This window comes from Mytilus galloprovincialis, chromosome 7 (assembly GCF_965363235.1).
Source record: "Mytilus galloprovincialis chromosome 7, xbMytGall1.hap1.1, whole genome shotgun sequence".
In the NCBI taxonomy this organism is placed as follows: domain Eukaryota; kingdom Metazoa; phylum Mollusca; class Bivalvia; order Mytilida; family Mytilidae; genus Mytilus; species Mytilus galloprovincialis.
The window spans coordinates 96,486,906-96,504,959 of NC_134844.1; the positions used below are offsets into that span (position 1 = coordinate 96,486,906).

At 34.1% G+C, this 18,054-nt stretch overlaps 1 long non-coding RNA gene across 1 annotated transcript; it reads left to right on the forward strand.

Moving 5' to 3' along the window:
* Window positions 1-655: 655 nt before the first annotated feature.
* Window positions 656-11,644, forward strand: LOC143082069 (uncharacterized). Its single transcript, XR_012980256.1, has 5 exons — window positions 656-753; window positions 7,239-7,407; window positions 8,924-9,139; window positions 10,662-10,771; window positions 11,389-11,644. It is a non-coding gene; the product is annotated as an uncharacterized LOC143082069 (long non-coding RNA).
* Window positions 11,645-18,054: the final 6,410 nt, after the last annotated feature.

The following is an 18,054-nucleotide window of genomic DNA, read 5'->3' on the forward strand; positions in this document are numbered from 1 at the left end:
AAAGCTACAAAAACTTGTATAGAGCGTGAGACATGTAAAGTATCAGTGTAAAGTTACAAAGACTTGTATAGAGCGTGAGGCATGTAAAGTATCAGCGTAAAGTTACAAAGATTTGTATAGAACATGAGATATGTAAAGTATCAGCATAAAGTTACAAAGACTTGTATAGAGCGTGAGGCATGTAAAGGATCGACGTAAAGTTACAAAGACTTGTATAGAGCGTGAGGCATGTAAAGTATCAGCGTAAACTTGATACGCAAAGTTCATTGACAAGGACGTTCCGGCAAAGTGCGATGTTTTAGATCAGGTATCAGCGTTAAGTTGATACGTACAGTTCATTGACATGGATGTGCCGGCTCAGTGCGATGTTTTAGATCAGGTATCAGCGTAAAGTTGATACGTACAGTTCATTGACATGGACGTTCCGGCTCAGTGCGATGTTTCAAACTAGTTTAAATTGGTCATATTTCAATTTTGTATTTGTTCATTTTACTTCGAAAATGAAACTTTAATACCATCTCACCTGTTGCAAAATATACAATTTATCTAACACGAGACTGAATATAAGACTACGACTTTTTTTCTATTGTCGTATCTATAATAATTTGATACCAGAAAATGTGAATTTGAAACTTTGTTGATTTTACCTGTTAAACGACATCATAGGCATTTGTTTCGTACCTTATACGAGAATGGATGTACAAATTTGGCTTGGGTTATCCTTGGAGTTTTATTTTCTGTCTATGATTCAATGTAAGTATAAAATATATGCATAGAAACACATGCTTTTTTATCAGTCTATTTCTATTTCTAAACATTGTTAATTGATGCAAAACATAGTTTGACTAAGGTAAGATAAAATTATAAAACCCAGATAAGAATGGATTTATTGTGCGAACCCTACATCAGTTATTTAATGTAATATCAGAGATAGAAATTTAAACAGAAAAAGATTACAAAGAATGGTAGGTTTCGGAAAAGAGTAATTAGTATTTGAAGAAACATAAATCGGTACTTTTCACCTCTGCTTTCTGAAAGATTTGTGTACTCCTCAACATAAAAAGGATAATTCTTCGACTCGACATCTCCTTTAGATATATGCAATAACGTGTCAAAACGAAAACAGATAGATTCTATTGTTTAAAAATTTACCAATGATAATATAAACGCTACGTTTTGTAACGTTGATACATGAGTGTGACGCACAGGTCAGTGGATTTCTTGTTTACTTTCGTAAGTTCTATTTCTCCCATGTTTTTCTTGCGTTTGTTTGTTATGTATTCCTGACACGTAATGTTGCCATTTTATAGGTATTTTTAACATTGTCATATAAGCGGGAGGTTTGGCTTGCCATGCATTAAGGTTCTACTGACTATATTTTCTTAAATTTCCTGTACCAAGTCAGTTATTAAAGATAGTCCATGTCTATGTATGTTGGCGTTTGTTTTTATTGCAGTTTAGTGTTTCTGTTGTTCAGTTGCTGTCCTTTCATAGTTTATGTGTTTCCCTCGGTTTTTGTTTTTACCCGGAATTTGTTTTTCTTAACATATCTATATCACTGTTGCTGCTTATCGTTTATCTGTCACCATATCAACGGGAAGAAACATAGAGCAGAGGGACAATTTGTTGACGAGGGAGAATTCTTCATCCAGGAACCACAGAGAATGTTTTACCGGGCTACCGCGGGTTCATTGACGTACGTGTCAGTAAAAGTCTACGGTTTTACGATCTCGACATAACCATAAGTGACTATATCCAAACATAGGCCGAAACCAATCTCGATTTGACAGAAAATACATAACACCAAAGTAATTTAAAAACACACACCGCACAAAATGACACGCTCGTCTAGATAAACCAACAAAACGAATGAAAACAGTCATATTTCTGGCTTGGTACAGATTTTTCAAAAAACTATTGATGATCGGTAACTGCTGATCGAAAACACAGTTTCCAATCAATGATCTGTTTCTTCATTTACATTTATAGACAGGAAAAGATATGTTGTATAAATGAAAAAAAAATGTGTTGATAATTGAAATCACTGCATTTTTCACGGATTTTTGTAAGAAGTCACGCATCTGTTCACATCGCAATTTATCAATCGGATTATTCAATTAGTGTGGTTCTTGATAAAATACATATGTGTGACCTTCTACACGAAATGCTTACTTTACGGGACAAAATGGCCCTGTTTAATTACAATTATGTCATTTGCACAGGCATAATGGCATTTAAGAGTGTAGACCAATAACCCACTCAATGACATGTTTTCTAAATTTGTATCGAATGCGTCTGAATATCATCATGAAATATCTGGATAACTTTGACATTTGTAGAATTGACAACAATGCATGAAATACGAGTAGTTGAGTATAAACTTTCAAATGCAGATATCCTTTAATGTACAAGTGGTATACAATCAATATTCCTAACTCGGTACCGGCATTTTATTTTAACAGCTAGATATACCTCCCATTGTATTGCAGTTGTTCATTGTTTGGTTATAATTGGACGAGAAACCCAAATGGACATAATAGGTTAACTTAATGTGACAAGATTGGTGTTTAAACAGCTAATAGTTAATCAAAGGTACCAGGATTATAATTTAGTACGCCAGAAGGAAATTTATAAAAATGACCACATTATTGATAATCATGTCAACACCGAAGTGTTGACTACTGGGCTGGTGATACCCTCGGGGACGAAACGTCCACCAGCAGTGGCATCGACCCAGTGGTGTAAATAGTTATCAAAGGTACCAGGATTATAATTTAGTACGCCAGACGCGCGTTTCGTCTACATAAGACTCATCAGTGACGCTCATATCAAAATATTTATAAAGCCAAACAAGTACAAAGTTGAAGAGCATAGAGGATCCAATATTCCAAAAAGTTGTGCCAAATACGGCTAATAAAATCTATGCCTGGGATAAGAAAATCCTTAGTTTTTCGAAAAATTCAAAGTTTTGTAAACAGGAAATTTATAAAAATGACCACATTATTGATATTCATGTCAACACCGAAGTGTTGACTACTGGGCTTGTGATACCCTCGGGGACGAAACGTCCACCAGCAGTGGCATCGACCAAGTGGTGTAAATAGTTATCAAAGGTACCAGGATTATAATTTAGTACGCCAGACGCGCGTTTCGTCTACATAAGACTCACCAGTGACGCTCATATCAAAATATTTATAAAGCCAAACAAGTACAAAGTTGAAGAGCATGGAGGATCCAAAATTCCAAAAAGTTGTGCTAAATACGGCTAATATAATCTATGCCTGGGATAAGAAAATCCTTAGTTTTTCGAAAAATTCAAAGTTTTGTAAACAGGAAATTTATAAAAATGACCACATTATTGATATTCATGTCAACACCGAAGTGTTGACTACTGGGCTGGTGATACCCTCGGGGACAAAACGTCCACCAGCAGTGGCATCGACCCAGTGGTGTAAATAGTTATCAAAGGTACCAGGATTATAATTTAGTACGCCAGACGCGTGTTTCGTCTACATAAGACTCATCAGTGACGCTCATATCAAAATATTTATTAAGCCAAACAAGTACAAAGTTGAAGAGCATAGAGGATCCAAAATTCCAAAAAGTTGTGCCAAATACGGCTAAGGTAATCTATGCCTGGGATAAGAAAATCCTTAGTTTTTCGAAAAATTCAAAGTTTTGTAAACAGGAAATTTATAAAAATGACCACATTATTGATATTCATGTCAACACCGAAGTGTTGAATACTGGGCTGGTGATACCCTCCGGGACGAAACGCCCACCAGCAGTGGCATCGACCCAGTGGTGTAAATACTTATCAAAGGTACCAGGATTATAATTTAGTACGCCAGAAGGAAATTTATAAAAATGACCACATTATTGATAATCATGTCAACACCGAAGTGTTGACTACTGGGCTGGTGATACCCTCGGGGACGAAACGTCCACCAGCAGTGGCATCGACCCAGTGGTGTAAATAGTTATCAAAGGTACCAGGATTATAATTTAGTACGCCAGACGCGCGTTTCGTCTACATAAGACTCATCAGTGACGCTCATATCAAAATATTTATAAAGCCAAACAAGTACAAAGTTGAAGAGAATAGAGGATCCAAAATTCCAAAAAGTTGTGCCAAATACGGCTAATAAAATCTATGCCTGGGATAAGAAAATCCTTAGTTTTTCGAAAAATTCAAAGTTTTGTAAACAGGAAATTTATAAAAATGACCACATTATTGATATTCATGTCAACACCGAAGTGTTGACTACTGGGCTTGTGATACCCTCGGGGACGAAACGTCCACCAGCAGTGGCATCGACCAAGTGGTGTAAATAGTTATCAAAGGTACCAGGATTAAAAATTAGTACGCCAGACGCGCGTTTCGTCTACATAAGACTCATCAGTGACGCTCATATCAAAATATTTATAAAGCCAAACAAGTACAAAGTTGAAGAGCATGGAGGATCCAAAATTCCAAAAAGTTGTGCTAAATACGGCTAATATAATCTATGCCTGGGATAAGAAAATCCTTAGTTTTTCGAAAAATTCAAAGTTTTGTAAACAGGAAATTTATAAAAATGACCACATTATTGATATTCATGTCAACACCGAAGTGTTGACTACTGGGCTGGTGATACCCTCGGGGACAAAACGTCCACCAGCAGTGGCATCGACCCAGTGGTGTAAATAGTTATCAAAGGTACCAGGATTATAATTTAGTACACCAGACGCGTGTTTCGTCTACATAAGACTCATCAGTGACGCTCATATCAAAATATTTATTAAGCCAAACAAGTACAAAGTTGAAGAGCATAGAGGATCCAAAATTCCAAAAAGTTGTGCCAAATACGGCTAAGGTAATCTATGCCTGGGATAAGAAAATCCTTAGTTTTTCGAAAAATTCAAAGTTTTGTAAACAGGAAATTTATAAAAATGACCACATTATTGATATTCATGTCAACACCGAAGTGTTGACTACTGGGCTGGTGATACCCTCGGGGACGAAACGTCCACCAGCAGTGGCATCGACCCAGTGGTGTAAATAGTTATCAAAGGTACCAGGATTATAATTTAGTACGCCAGACGCGCGTTTCGTCTACATAAGACTCATCAGTGACGCTCATATCAAAATATTTATAAAGCCAAACAAGTACAAAGTTGAAGAGCATAGAGGATCCAAAATTCCAAAAAGTTGTGCCAAATACGGCTAATAAAATCTATGCCTGGGATAAGAAAATCCTTAGTTTTTCGAAAAATTCAAAGTTTTGTAAACAGGAAATTTATAAAAATGACCACATTATTGATATTCATGTCAACACCGAAGTGTTGACTACTGGGCTTGTGATACCCTCGGGGACGAAACGTCCACCAGCAGTGGCATCGACCAAGTGGTGTAAATAGTTATCAAAGGTACCAGGATTATAATTTAGTACGCCAGACGCGCGTTTCGTCTACATAAGACTCATCAGTGACGCTCATATCAAAATATTTATAAAGCCAAACAAGTACAAAGTTGAAGAGCATGGAGGATCCAAAATTCCAAAAAGTTGTGCTAAATACGGCTAATATAATCTATGCCTGGGATAAGAAAATCCTTAGTTTTTCGAAAAATTCAAAGTTTTGTAAACAGGAAATTTATAAAAATGACCACATTATTGATATTCATGTCAACACCGAAGTGTTGACTACTGGGCTGGTGATACCCTCGGGGACAAAACGTCCACCAGCAGTGGCATCGACCCAGTGGTGTAAATAGTTATCAAAGGTACCAGGATTATAATTTAGTACGCCAGACGCGTGTTTCGTCTACATAAGACTCATCAGTGACGCTCATATCAAAATATTTATTAAGCCAAACAAGTACAAAGTTGAAGAGCATAGAGGATCCAAAATTCCAAAAAGTTGTGCCAAATACGGCTAAGGTAATCTATGCCTGGGATAAGAAAATCCTTAGTTTTTCGAAAAATTCAAAGTTTTGTAAACAGGAAATTTATAAAAATGACCACATTATTGATATTCATGTCAACACCGAAGTGTTGAATACTGGGCTGGTGATACCCTCCGGGACGAAACGCCCACCAGCAGTGGCATCGACCCAGTGGTGTAAATAGTTATCAAAGGTACCAGGATTATAATTTAGTACGCCAGACGCGCGTTTCGTCTACATAAGACTCATCAGTGACGCTCATATCAAAATATTTATTAAGCCAAACAAGTACAAAGTTGAAGAGCATAGAGGATCCAAAATTCCAAAAAGTTGTGCCAAATACGGCTAAGGTAATCTATGCCTGGGATAAGAAAATCCTTAGTTTTTCGAAAAATTCAAAGTTTTGTAAACAGGAAATTTATAAAAATGACCACATTATTGATATTCATGTCAACACCGAAGTGTTGAATACTGGGCTGGTGATACCCTCCGGGACGAAACGCCCACCAGCAGTGGCATCGACCCAGTGGTGTAAATAGTTATCAAAGGTACCAGGATTATAATTTAGTACGCCAGACGCGCGTTTCGTCTACATAAGACTCATCAGTGACGCTCATATCAAAATATTTATAAGCCAAACAAGTACAAAGTTGAAGAGCATAGAGGATCCAAAATTCCAAAAAGTTGTGCCAAATACGGCTAATATAATCTATGCCTGGGATAAGAAAATCCTTAGTTTTTCGAAAAATTCAAAGTTTTGTAAACAGGAAATTTATAAAAATGACCACCTTATTGATATTCATGTCAACACCGAAGTGTTGACTACTGGGCTGGTGATACCCTCCGGGAAGAAACGTCCACCAGCAGTGGCATCGACCCAGTGGTGTAAATAGTTACCAAATATATCATACGTACCGTACTTTGGCCTATATAAAACAGGGTAAACATACAGCAAAACAGACTAAAGAATTCCAACAACCATACACATTAACTTCCACCTGCAATCCATGACTCCAGACTAGTTTGTATTATGTGTAGAGTAGACACTGAATAACTTATTAGGTATAAACATTTCCCTATGAAATTTTGACAAACAGGACGATCTATAACAAACTTCTGGCTCATTAGCCTTTTGCTCAGACACAAATTACAAATTCTTAGGAGCAGCTACAAGCTCTTGAAAAGCGTACTATAAGGTAACAAATGTATAGACCATACGCTATTGAAGTTGGATTATTGCTCCTAAAGTGAGGCAAATAAATTAACATTTGCAAACTATATTTTAATTACAATTAAGCGATATCTTTTCAAGGTACCAAAGTTTTATTTGGAACCAAAGTCCAGATTAAGGAGATTGATATCGATACAGGCAATGTCAAGATACTTGTTGGCGATGCCCGTGGAGAAATGTATGGTATGGACTACGATCCCAAATATAAATACATGTATTTTACAAGATATAATCATCGTACTATAATGAGGTATGTATATTGGTTGATATAGACATAATAGATATAGGAAGATGTGGCATGAGTGCCAACGAGACAACTCTCCATCCAAATAACAATTTATAAAGTCAACCACTATATGTCAATGTATGGCCTTCAACACGGAGCCTTGGCTCCCATCGAACAACAAGCTATAAAGGGCCCCAAAATTACTAGTGTAAAACATTTCAAACGAGAAAATCAACGGTGTAATCTATATACAAAAACGAAAAACGAGATAGCTTGATAAAAGATAAATGTTGAGACTCCGCTAAAATTGATAAATTTAGTTTTATAATCGATTTTGAGAACTCGTTATAATTTTTTAATTCAGGTTAACTGTTGGTCATATATCTTTAGAACAAAACATATGCATACAATTTTTCTGTGAGGCAAAATTAGTAAATGTTGACAGGTTGATGGTGCCATAATGAATTACAAGTGACCGTTCTTTGCTCTTCATTTATTGAGAAAGTAAACATAATTGAATAAATGTACTATATTTGAAATAAAAGGAACTCAATCACGTCTCTGATCATACCGTCTCCCTTTTTATTTAAAATATAAAATATTTAAGAAATCTTTTAAATAGGAAATACTAGTTCTTCAAGACTTCAAGGTTGTCAATTGAAACAATGTTAAAATTTTATCTGCTTTGAACCGACATCAATTTTCCGTTTCAGAATCTAAAAGACCAGGGATAATCTCATTATTTCTATCGAACAATTAGAAACAAACGTCAATTTAACTATTGAATGTATATTGTTAAGAATAATTGTCTATGTGTGTTACATTTTAGTGTTATGTCGTTGTTCTCCTCTTATATTTAATGCGTTTCCCTCGGTTTTAGTTTGTTATCCCGATTTTGTTTTTTGTCCATGGATTTATGAGTTTTGAACAGCGGTATACTACTGTTGCCTTTATTTAGCTGCTCAAAACGTGTTGGTGTACGATTTTGAACATACTGCAAAGAATTCATCATATAATAAAGTGTTTAACGCATTAAAAAGCAATATAAGATAAAACAATCTTGAATGACCTATAGTTGTTAACAGTAACCTCCTTTGCGCATGTTTAAATTTCAAGGAGCCTGGGATCAATACCAAATATATCATACGTACCGTACTTTGGCCTATAATGGTTTACTCTTACAAAAATTGTGACTTGGATGAAGAGGTGTCTAAATGGCACTCATACCACAATGTCTTTACCTGTAAACCAACTTATTTTCGCGGATACTTTATTTCGCGTGTTTCCTTTTCTAGTCCAATTCGCGTCTTCTTGATTTCGCGATTTCGTATAGTTTGATTTAGAAAGATCAATTTTTTAGACATGCACGACGATTTATAATTCGCGTTATTTTTCTAATCACGGAAGTCGTGAATATGTTGGGTTACAGTATCGTCATACCTCGTAGGTCTCTGGTAGACAATGGTCTCAATACCTACGATAGCATACCTCCTTATTGTGTATAGAGACTTTAATTCTAATTCAAACTATTGTATATTAGATTTCCTTATCCATCTGACAATCAAGTTTTGGAAAAATTTATCGACACCGGCAAGGGTCCAGCAGGTTTAGCGATCGATTCCGAAAGTGGACATGTTTACTGGACTGAGTATGACTGGCATAGACTGAGACGGTGTGATGTTAACGGATCAAATACAGTTATTATATCGTCCAATCTACAAAACCCATTCTCTATACGACTAAGCTTAGTTAACAGGTACTTTTTTTGTATTTTCAACTTAAAAAATATTGTGGACTGGTTGAAAGAAGAAATGTTTTGAAAACTTACGTACCAACTCACTGCGGCCAATGATTTTCCAGAAACAAACAGTCCACAAATATCTTTCTTAGTATCGCATCTTTTAACCTTGCTACGTATTTTTACATTCCTGACTTTCACATTTCCGTTTGAGAGTCCTGATGGAGGTAGATCTATTAAATGTTCTCCAGACACACGAGGTTATAATTGTTTTAACTTCTTTTCTACTTATCACTGTGGTTTGGACGAAAACCGACAATATTACTACAACACTTCACGAATACACAAATGCGTTAGTAAAGAAAACACACCGTTGATTTATTTATAAAAACACACATACTTTTTCACGTATTTTTAATATTTAAGACCATTTCGACAGTTTTTATGATAGCATATGTCGGTTAAACATTTTTTAATTTTCATTTTGTTGAAACTGTACGTGTTCTTAATATACAAGGCTTACTTGTTATCCCTGAAAAAAATGAATGAAAGGTTTCACTCACTTGTCTTGCTCATATCTCAACATGTAAATATAAAGGTGTATGAACTTGATGGTAAATTTATACATTAGGCAGCTCTATACATAATGTAAAGTTGTGACAAAGTGATGACTGCTGTACCCCTATTTTGACAAATTTATCTATTATGTCTGTTTTGTTCACGCATCGTTGTAAACATATTGGAATTTGTTGCGACTGTCATTCAAGTGAGAGATTTAGCGCTATAAATAACGTTTAATCCACCATTTTGTACATTTGTCAGGAATATGATAGTCGTTGTTCATTCCTTTGCTGTGTTTTATCATTTGATTTTGCCTTTCCGTTTTTGAATTTTCATAAGAGTTTATTATTTTTGTGATTTTACTTTTTTCCAATACAACGAGTAATCGAATGTATATAGAAAATGTCTGATTTTCCTATTGATATAACACAACGTTTGTTATCGACGAGAATGAGCTTGAACATTTTAAATCTATAAGGCTATGTGTGTATAATTAAGCTCATCATGGATACCAGGACTCAATTTTATATAGGTCAGACGCGCGTTGCGTCTACAAAAGACTCATCAGTGACGCTCGAATCCAAAAAAGGTTTAAAAAAGGCCAAATAAAGTGCGATGTTGAAGAGCATTGAGATCCAAAATTCCTGAAAGTGTTGCCAAATACAGCTAAGGTAATCTATGCCTGTGGTAGAAAAGCCTTAGTATTTCAAAAAATTAAAAATTTTGTAAACAGTTAATTTATGAATATAACGATATCAATGATAATTCATGTCAGCACAAAAAAGTACTGACTACTGGGCTTGTGATACCCTCGAGGAAATAAATCTCCACCAGCAGTGGTATCGACCCAGTGGTTGTAAATAAACTCATCATGGATACCAGGACTAAATTTTATATATGTGTGTGTGTGACAACCACAAAAGTTCTAACCACTCGCTCTATCTATTAAGAGACAAATATTTTCACATATATTTTGTAGGTGGATGTATGTTGTTGAGCGATTTAAAAGAATTATAAAAGCCAGATTTAATTACAGTGAAGCTCATGGAATTATAGACTTAAACACACGAGTTGACTATATAGATTTAGGTTTGTCATCATTATAATAAAGTATCGATATATTTAAGGAATGACTGTAATAATTTTTTCTGTCAATTTCTAGATTTTAATTCGAGTTATAAGGCAGACTTAACTGTATCTGTTTTACCATTTATTGCCTGTTCTATAAAATAAATGTCTTCAACAGAGTCATCAAAATTTAATCAATATAATTACAGAGAGATCATCGTATATTAGCGGAAGGAGAACTTAAAAATAATGCTAGCTTCTTTTAACATGGTTTATTATTCTGTTTGTTTCTTTTAATTTATCTCATAGGATTTAAGAAACAATTCATCGAGAAGGAACAGAAATACTAGTTTTGTAAGAGTCAAAACCAAAATAATGCAAGATTGTTAGATGATATTATTTATAAAAAAAGAAGATGTGGTACGATTGCGAAAGATACAACTCTCCACAAGAGACCAAAATGTCACAGAAATTAACAACTACATGTCACCACACGGCCATCACCAATGAGCAAAGCACATACCGCATATTCAGCTATAAAAGGCCTCAAAATGACCATGTAAAACAATTCAAACGAGAAAAACTAACGGCCTTATTTATATAAAGAATGACGGAAAAACAAAATAATGATTTTTTAGATAAAAAAGAAGAAAAGTTATACTGGACAACTTACTACCACGGTGATTTTAAATCAGCAAGTGTTAGAGGTTGTGATGTTAAAACTATTTTTCAAACGGGGATCACAAACTATTACCAGCCTATTGATGTCTATGGTAGTTCCATATTTTTTTCCAATAACAAAAAGCTGTTCATGATGAATACAACATTAGGAACGACATCCACTTCATTGTATACAGACGCATACAGAATATTTAGTATTTATGTTCATCCCCAAGCAGGTAATATACGTGTTTATTATTTGTACTTTGAAGTTATGTTAATAACATGTAATGCTGTCGACACACATTGGCGTATAGACCGGCGTGCAGAGAAATTTGACAAAGTCCGTATACGTAAGTTGCACACCAGAAGATCGCGAAGCAATCGTAAACCGTGCGTTTCAAAAGTTTTAAGTATGTCGAAATTCAAAGGTATACGCTTGGTGAACTCTATAACACACAGAAATTATTATGCAACATGAGTTTTCATCTCAAACATTTGTCAAGCGTATACCTGTACCTAGACACGACCAGGACGCGTCAAAATACTTTCAGGGGACGTTTTTTCCTTCGTAGCTTGCATTCCATCTACGTAAGACAAACGTCATTCATACGCCAACATACGTTACTTGACCGCCCGATACACGCTTATGTACGCTCACCGTACGTCCAATACACACTTAAAGCTCGTTGTACACACGATACATATATGATTGACAGGTTGAAAGCATCCACAATTACTAACGTTTTGGCATCGTACATGATTTTTTACCACGCTCGGCGTACGTCGGAGCTATACGCTGATGTGTGACGCCGGTATAACAACTTATGGATTTTCCAATGCGTTTGCGTCTGTGTCGTCGTTGTTGTTCGTGTCTGTAACAACTTCAAGATTTGATGAAATGCAACTAATGTTTACTGGTAGCAGAATTTTCGTTGACAAACATGACATTCAACCTTAAATTATTTTTTTTATAGATGCAACGTTTAGCTTTAGAAATGACTGCCAATTACGGCTGAACACTAAATTTGCAAACAGTGTTCTGATTGACATTTCAGTTTTGTGAAGAACATTGTTGCTGATAATTTAAATATCAGGCTCTGGATGAATATTTGATAACCTATTCATCTAGTACCTTCGTTGCGGGACTTTGGGGCCTACCTTCTTGTTATTTGACGTTCTGACCAGTATTAGATGAATCGAGTCCTGTCGTACCGCTTTTTCCTGCGATGTTTAAGGTTTTTTCAACGTTATAAAGGATAGTTTATCATTTATGACCTGACCACATGCTTTATTTGTCAGTCTTAAGTCTTTTATCTATAAGCAATCATCACTTAAAATTGATTTTTTGTTGTTGAAATAATACAAATGAGTACATTAGTTTGCTCTTTTGCTTGACATTGTGTTATTTCGACATATGTTATACTTAAGAAATAATTCCTTCATGTCATGGTCTATGCTCATTTTAACATGGGTAGGCATTATATTTGTCGATATTTTACACTGAGCGTTAGCGAGATGTAAAATGTGGTCAAATATAATACCTACCCATGTTAAAATGAGCATAGAGCATGACATGAAGGAATAATTTCGATTCTAATATGACAAATACAATATATTTATAGGTCGAAGCGTACGAAAATACCGTAAGAATGTTTGGCTATTCCCGTGTCCTCTTACAGGAGTCTGTATATTACATTTCATATATGATAAGTTTAAAAACTACGAGCAGGACAAATATATGTTGTTTGATGAAAATATATAATAAAAGTTTATGTAAGCTGCTTAAATGTAAATATTTAAAAGGATAACGATGGAAATAACGTTAATATAAACAGTAAGTCCGTGCGCATGTGTCAAACCTAGTTTTGTGCTCATTAGAACATGGCTTTGTTAACAAACCGTTATAAGGACGTCATATTAGAATTTACTAACGGCATTAAATTTGTCAACTCTTCAAGGCCGAATGTTGACCATTGATTTTCATATGTCTTCCGTTTATTTTTAACAATAGTTGTATTTGCCAGGAACATAAGGAATAGCACATCTCATAATATCAGTTGTACAACAGCAATAAAGAGGATTCCTGATTCAACTATACTCATCATAGATACCAGGAATAAAATTTAATATTTACGCCAGACGCTCGTTTCGTCTGCAAAAGACTCATCAGTGACGCTCTGATCAAAAATGTCTAATAGGCCAAAAAAAGTACGAAGTTGAAGAGCATTGAGGACAAAAAATTTCTAAAAGTTTTGCCAAATACAGCTAAGGTAATCTATTCCTGAGGTAGAAAAGCCTTAGTTTGTTCAAAATTCAAAGTTTTGTTAACAGTTAATTTATAATTATAAACATATCAATGATAACTCAAGTCAACATAGAAGTGCTGACTACTGGGCTGGTGATACCCTCGGGCATCTTCGCTAGCCAAGGATTACGATCAACTCCCGCTCTCTTCACCCTTGGCGGATTGAGCCAACATTTGTGATAACAATATAGCGCCATCTATCGGAAGATAAAAATCACGCCAATTCCGAATACATTATTCTTGACCAATGGTAGCACTTGAACTCTTCAATTTGGAGGTTAAACACGGTAGCGTCTAGATTCTACATACTTGGTAAAGCTGGAAATGAAAACATACGTCAACATTTGTGCATTTTTGCATGAAACATACACAAGAACTTCTATTAGTTGATTAAAAACATTCAAATTAATACTAAATATAGTCGTATGTTTAGGAATGTAAAGACTTGTTGCACAAAAAAAGCGTGGCAATTGTTTACATTTACACGTGATCATGTTATAGACGCATTTTGATTGGATGCAGCGAGTTTTGACTGCAACCAATAAAAATCCTTACCTTGTGTCTCCGAAATTTTATCTCAATCCGCCAAGGGTGAAGAGAGTGGGAGTGGATTGCAACCCTTGGCTAGCGAAGATGACCCTCGGGGAAATAAAGAAATATTGTTCAAAAGAAATTAAATGTTCCATGGTTAATAAACTATTTGGACTAATAATTTGAATTTCACTTTTGTGACTTCATACAAAAGATATGAGGCAACCAAAGTAGACTGATATGCTACAACTATTTACAGGTTAACATAAGAAATGGCAATGCATTTTTGATAATACATTAGTTTATGAAAAAGATTACCGTGAAAGATTGTATTTTTTGTCTGAAAGACCAAAATCAGTATAATTTCTTTTCTTAATTCGTATTATCATTTAAAAATATACAAAGGCAAATGTCATCATGGAAATCTTCATGTCCGGAATCACTGCGTTGTTCTGTGCAATTTGTCTATCACTATTTTAACCATAATCATTTATCCGGGTGAATTTTTTAGTTTACATTGTATTAACCATTGACAAGTAATCATGTTCTATATTTTCTTTTCATTAATCACTACTTATGCATAGTATACATCAAATGATTTTTCTCCCAACAGTCCTGAAATATAAGCGTAAATTTTCCGACTGGAAGTGCAAAAAGTATTTCTTGATGGCTTAGAACGATTTTATTGATTGCGAAATTGGATTGTTTATTACAGCTTCTAAACATCTGTGTTATGCAGAAAACATTTGCTTAAGGACATTTAATCAATATCTGTAATATTATACAATTACTGTCTTTTGATGAGGTAAATATGCGGTTTTATTGACTTTTGAAAAAGTGATATTCACTGAGGCCGACGGCCGAAGTGAATATCAGTTTTTCAAAAGTCAATTAAACCCCATATTTACCGAAACAAAAGACAGTTATTGTTTTATTCCATATTCCAAAAAGAAAATGTATTTAATGACAAACATATACCAAAACAAATTGTACATGAAACATTTTACCAGAACGTTGCATGTAAAAGCGCGTGACGTTTAGCGCGGTGAATAACACTTTCTCGGGTGAATATGTTTTTTTATTCAAAATTCACTTCATATAGAGCAACCTACTTAAATAATATCAATATGGAATAACATTTATTATTTAATCTTCATTCTCAAATAGTAGGAATTTTTGTAGCAACATTATTGTCGTATTTTATCAATGCTTATATAATAATCCAAGCATATATAGCCTAGCTTCTTATACATTATACATCCATATACATTTGCCTTTTTTTCTTTAACATCAATTGCTTTGTTTGACATATTGAATATAACATAAAAATAATACATGACTATATTTCTTGTATATGTCAACTTACAATGGAAACGAATTAAAATAAAATGACAATATAAACCTAGATTATCATGATAATGGTAAGCTATATTGATTGACATTTAGAAGTAACAGATTTGTAACAGATATTAACACATCAATAAAGTTCACGTATTAATTATGTAAAATATAGATATGGTTAACAATATGTAGATATATGTTTAATGATATGCACATTAATGTTGATTATAAATATGTATTTTCAAATCGAATATAGATGTTAATGTTATGTTAGTTCATATTGATGATAAATGTTTGTTGATGATATGTAAAGTATTCAGTATTATTCTTTATTTTCTTAGTGTAAAAACATTTTATATTTTTTAGTTTTTTCTTATATTTTTTTGTATGAATTTACTGTTCCATGATAATCGTAACTTTAAACCTCGGGTTGATAAGAAGTTGAGACACTTTAAAGTGGTATACACAGTTTCATCGCGGAACTCATTCAACTTTGAGATATAATTTAAAGCAAGTCACATTTCCTTAGAATTCTATTATATTTTCTAGTGGTTATTACTGTTCAACTTACAATCTATATCTATACATATATGGACTTATTTGTAGTTGAAGCATTTTCCTCGAGAATTTTCGTTGGTAATTGTATTGAACTTAAAAAAGAAACGTCAGATACCTACTGTCGCCTCTTCTTTATTTATTTTTTCAGCTTATTCTGAATAAATTCTTGTTCATAAGTTATTTCAATGAAGCAGAACTAACTTCAATAACAAACGGGACTGGAGGGCACTATCTATAGCACTTATGGTACAAATACTACCGGGATCTCGCTCTATGGTAAGGAACCTAGGAAATCAAGACAACATTGAAAGGTACAGAGACAAAAAATGTAAAAATTAACCTTATAAAGACAAATATATGTATACACATGGTATAGGATACTGTAGACAATTATTAATAATTTGATGTTTCCCGAGACCGGTGCGTAATTTGACGACCATAAATGCATTATATTTTCAATATCAAGTCATCAAAATCAGACATAAGAGAAAGTATATTCTGGCCTCTTAAAATAAAAATCGAGCGGTTTTGCTATGTTTATTGCAAACGAAACGCTGACGTTCATAATGTTAAGCCTGGTATCTAAGAACAATTTATATTTTACTTGTCTACTTACATTGATGTTGTCAATCAACAAGGTGTTCCCGGATTTTGATTATGTAAATTGTGGCAAACATTAAGATGTTTGGATTATTTCCTCTTGCATATAAAGGCATTCAAATTTACCTACTACAATTAACCTTTTCTATATTGTGTCTTCTGTACAATTAATTGTCTGTTTGTCTTATTATTTTTAGCCATGGCGTTGTCAGTTTATTTTCAGTCTATGAGTTTGACTTTCCCTGTGGTATCTTTCGTCCATCTTTAAGATCTTATCATAGCATTTATTTCAAAAACCTGTACTGTGGTTTGCAATGCATAGTATATAATATTCCAATGGTAAAATAAAAGAAATAGCTTATCCATTGAATATCCAATAGGGGCTATTAAGATAAAGAGTTATATTCAAGTAAGAATCCACACAAACTGATTTGACAGACAAAAAGTGAAAATTGCAAATAACAATATACACAGTGTATTTATTGTGAAAAAAAAAAATCAATTCCTGCGATGTAGCACACATAAGTTCAATGAAGGGTATATATATAGTATAAAAAATGTTAATCATGAAGACGACATGACCTTGGTATAATCACTTTGTTAGTTCAGTTGTAAAAGAGGGGCTAAAAAACAAGTCATTTGTAATGAGCTAAATATGTCTTGAATTTGTCCGTTAAGGAGCTTTAACATGTTCTACGAGGGTGTGCACTTTTAAATATAAAAAGGAATAAATGGCAATCGCGATCGTTCAGTTGGAAAAATTGTTAATACATAGTTATGTCATTAAAAATAAGGGTAGAGAAATATTGTGTGGGTTGACAATCAGCAGCAGCAAATGGAAAGAATTGATCAAACATGTCATAGAAATTAATTATATACACATGTCTTTTAATTTTGAATGTAACGCGTCTTCTGATTGGCTGACATTGTTTTGTTTATCAGCTCATAGACACAATTGTGTCATGTGACCGTGACGTCATCAACGTTTTTCATAGTTTACTCCGGTTTAAAATGGAGTTAAGATTTAAATTATAAGTAATATTTGTTCTGCCTATTCGAAATGATAACATAAAAATGTGGTGCACACTTTAAAACAATCTGTTCCGCAGGTTATTTAGTGTGCACCACATTTTTGATGTCTATCAGCTGATATATGCTTATTATCATTGAAAAATATCTTTATTTTCAGTATTTCTCATTTTATTTAAAGGGTGATACTTTTCTCCATGGTGAAAAAAAAATCAAAAGATAATTGTTCCAACAACTGGGTGTGATACAGACATAATAAAACATAAGCAATAAGGAA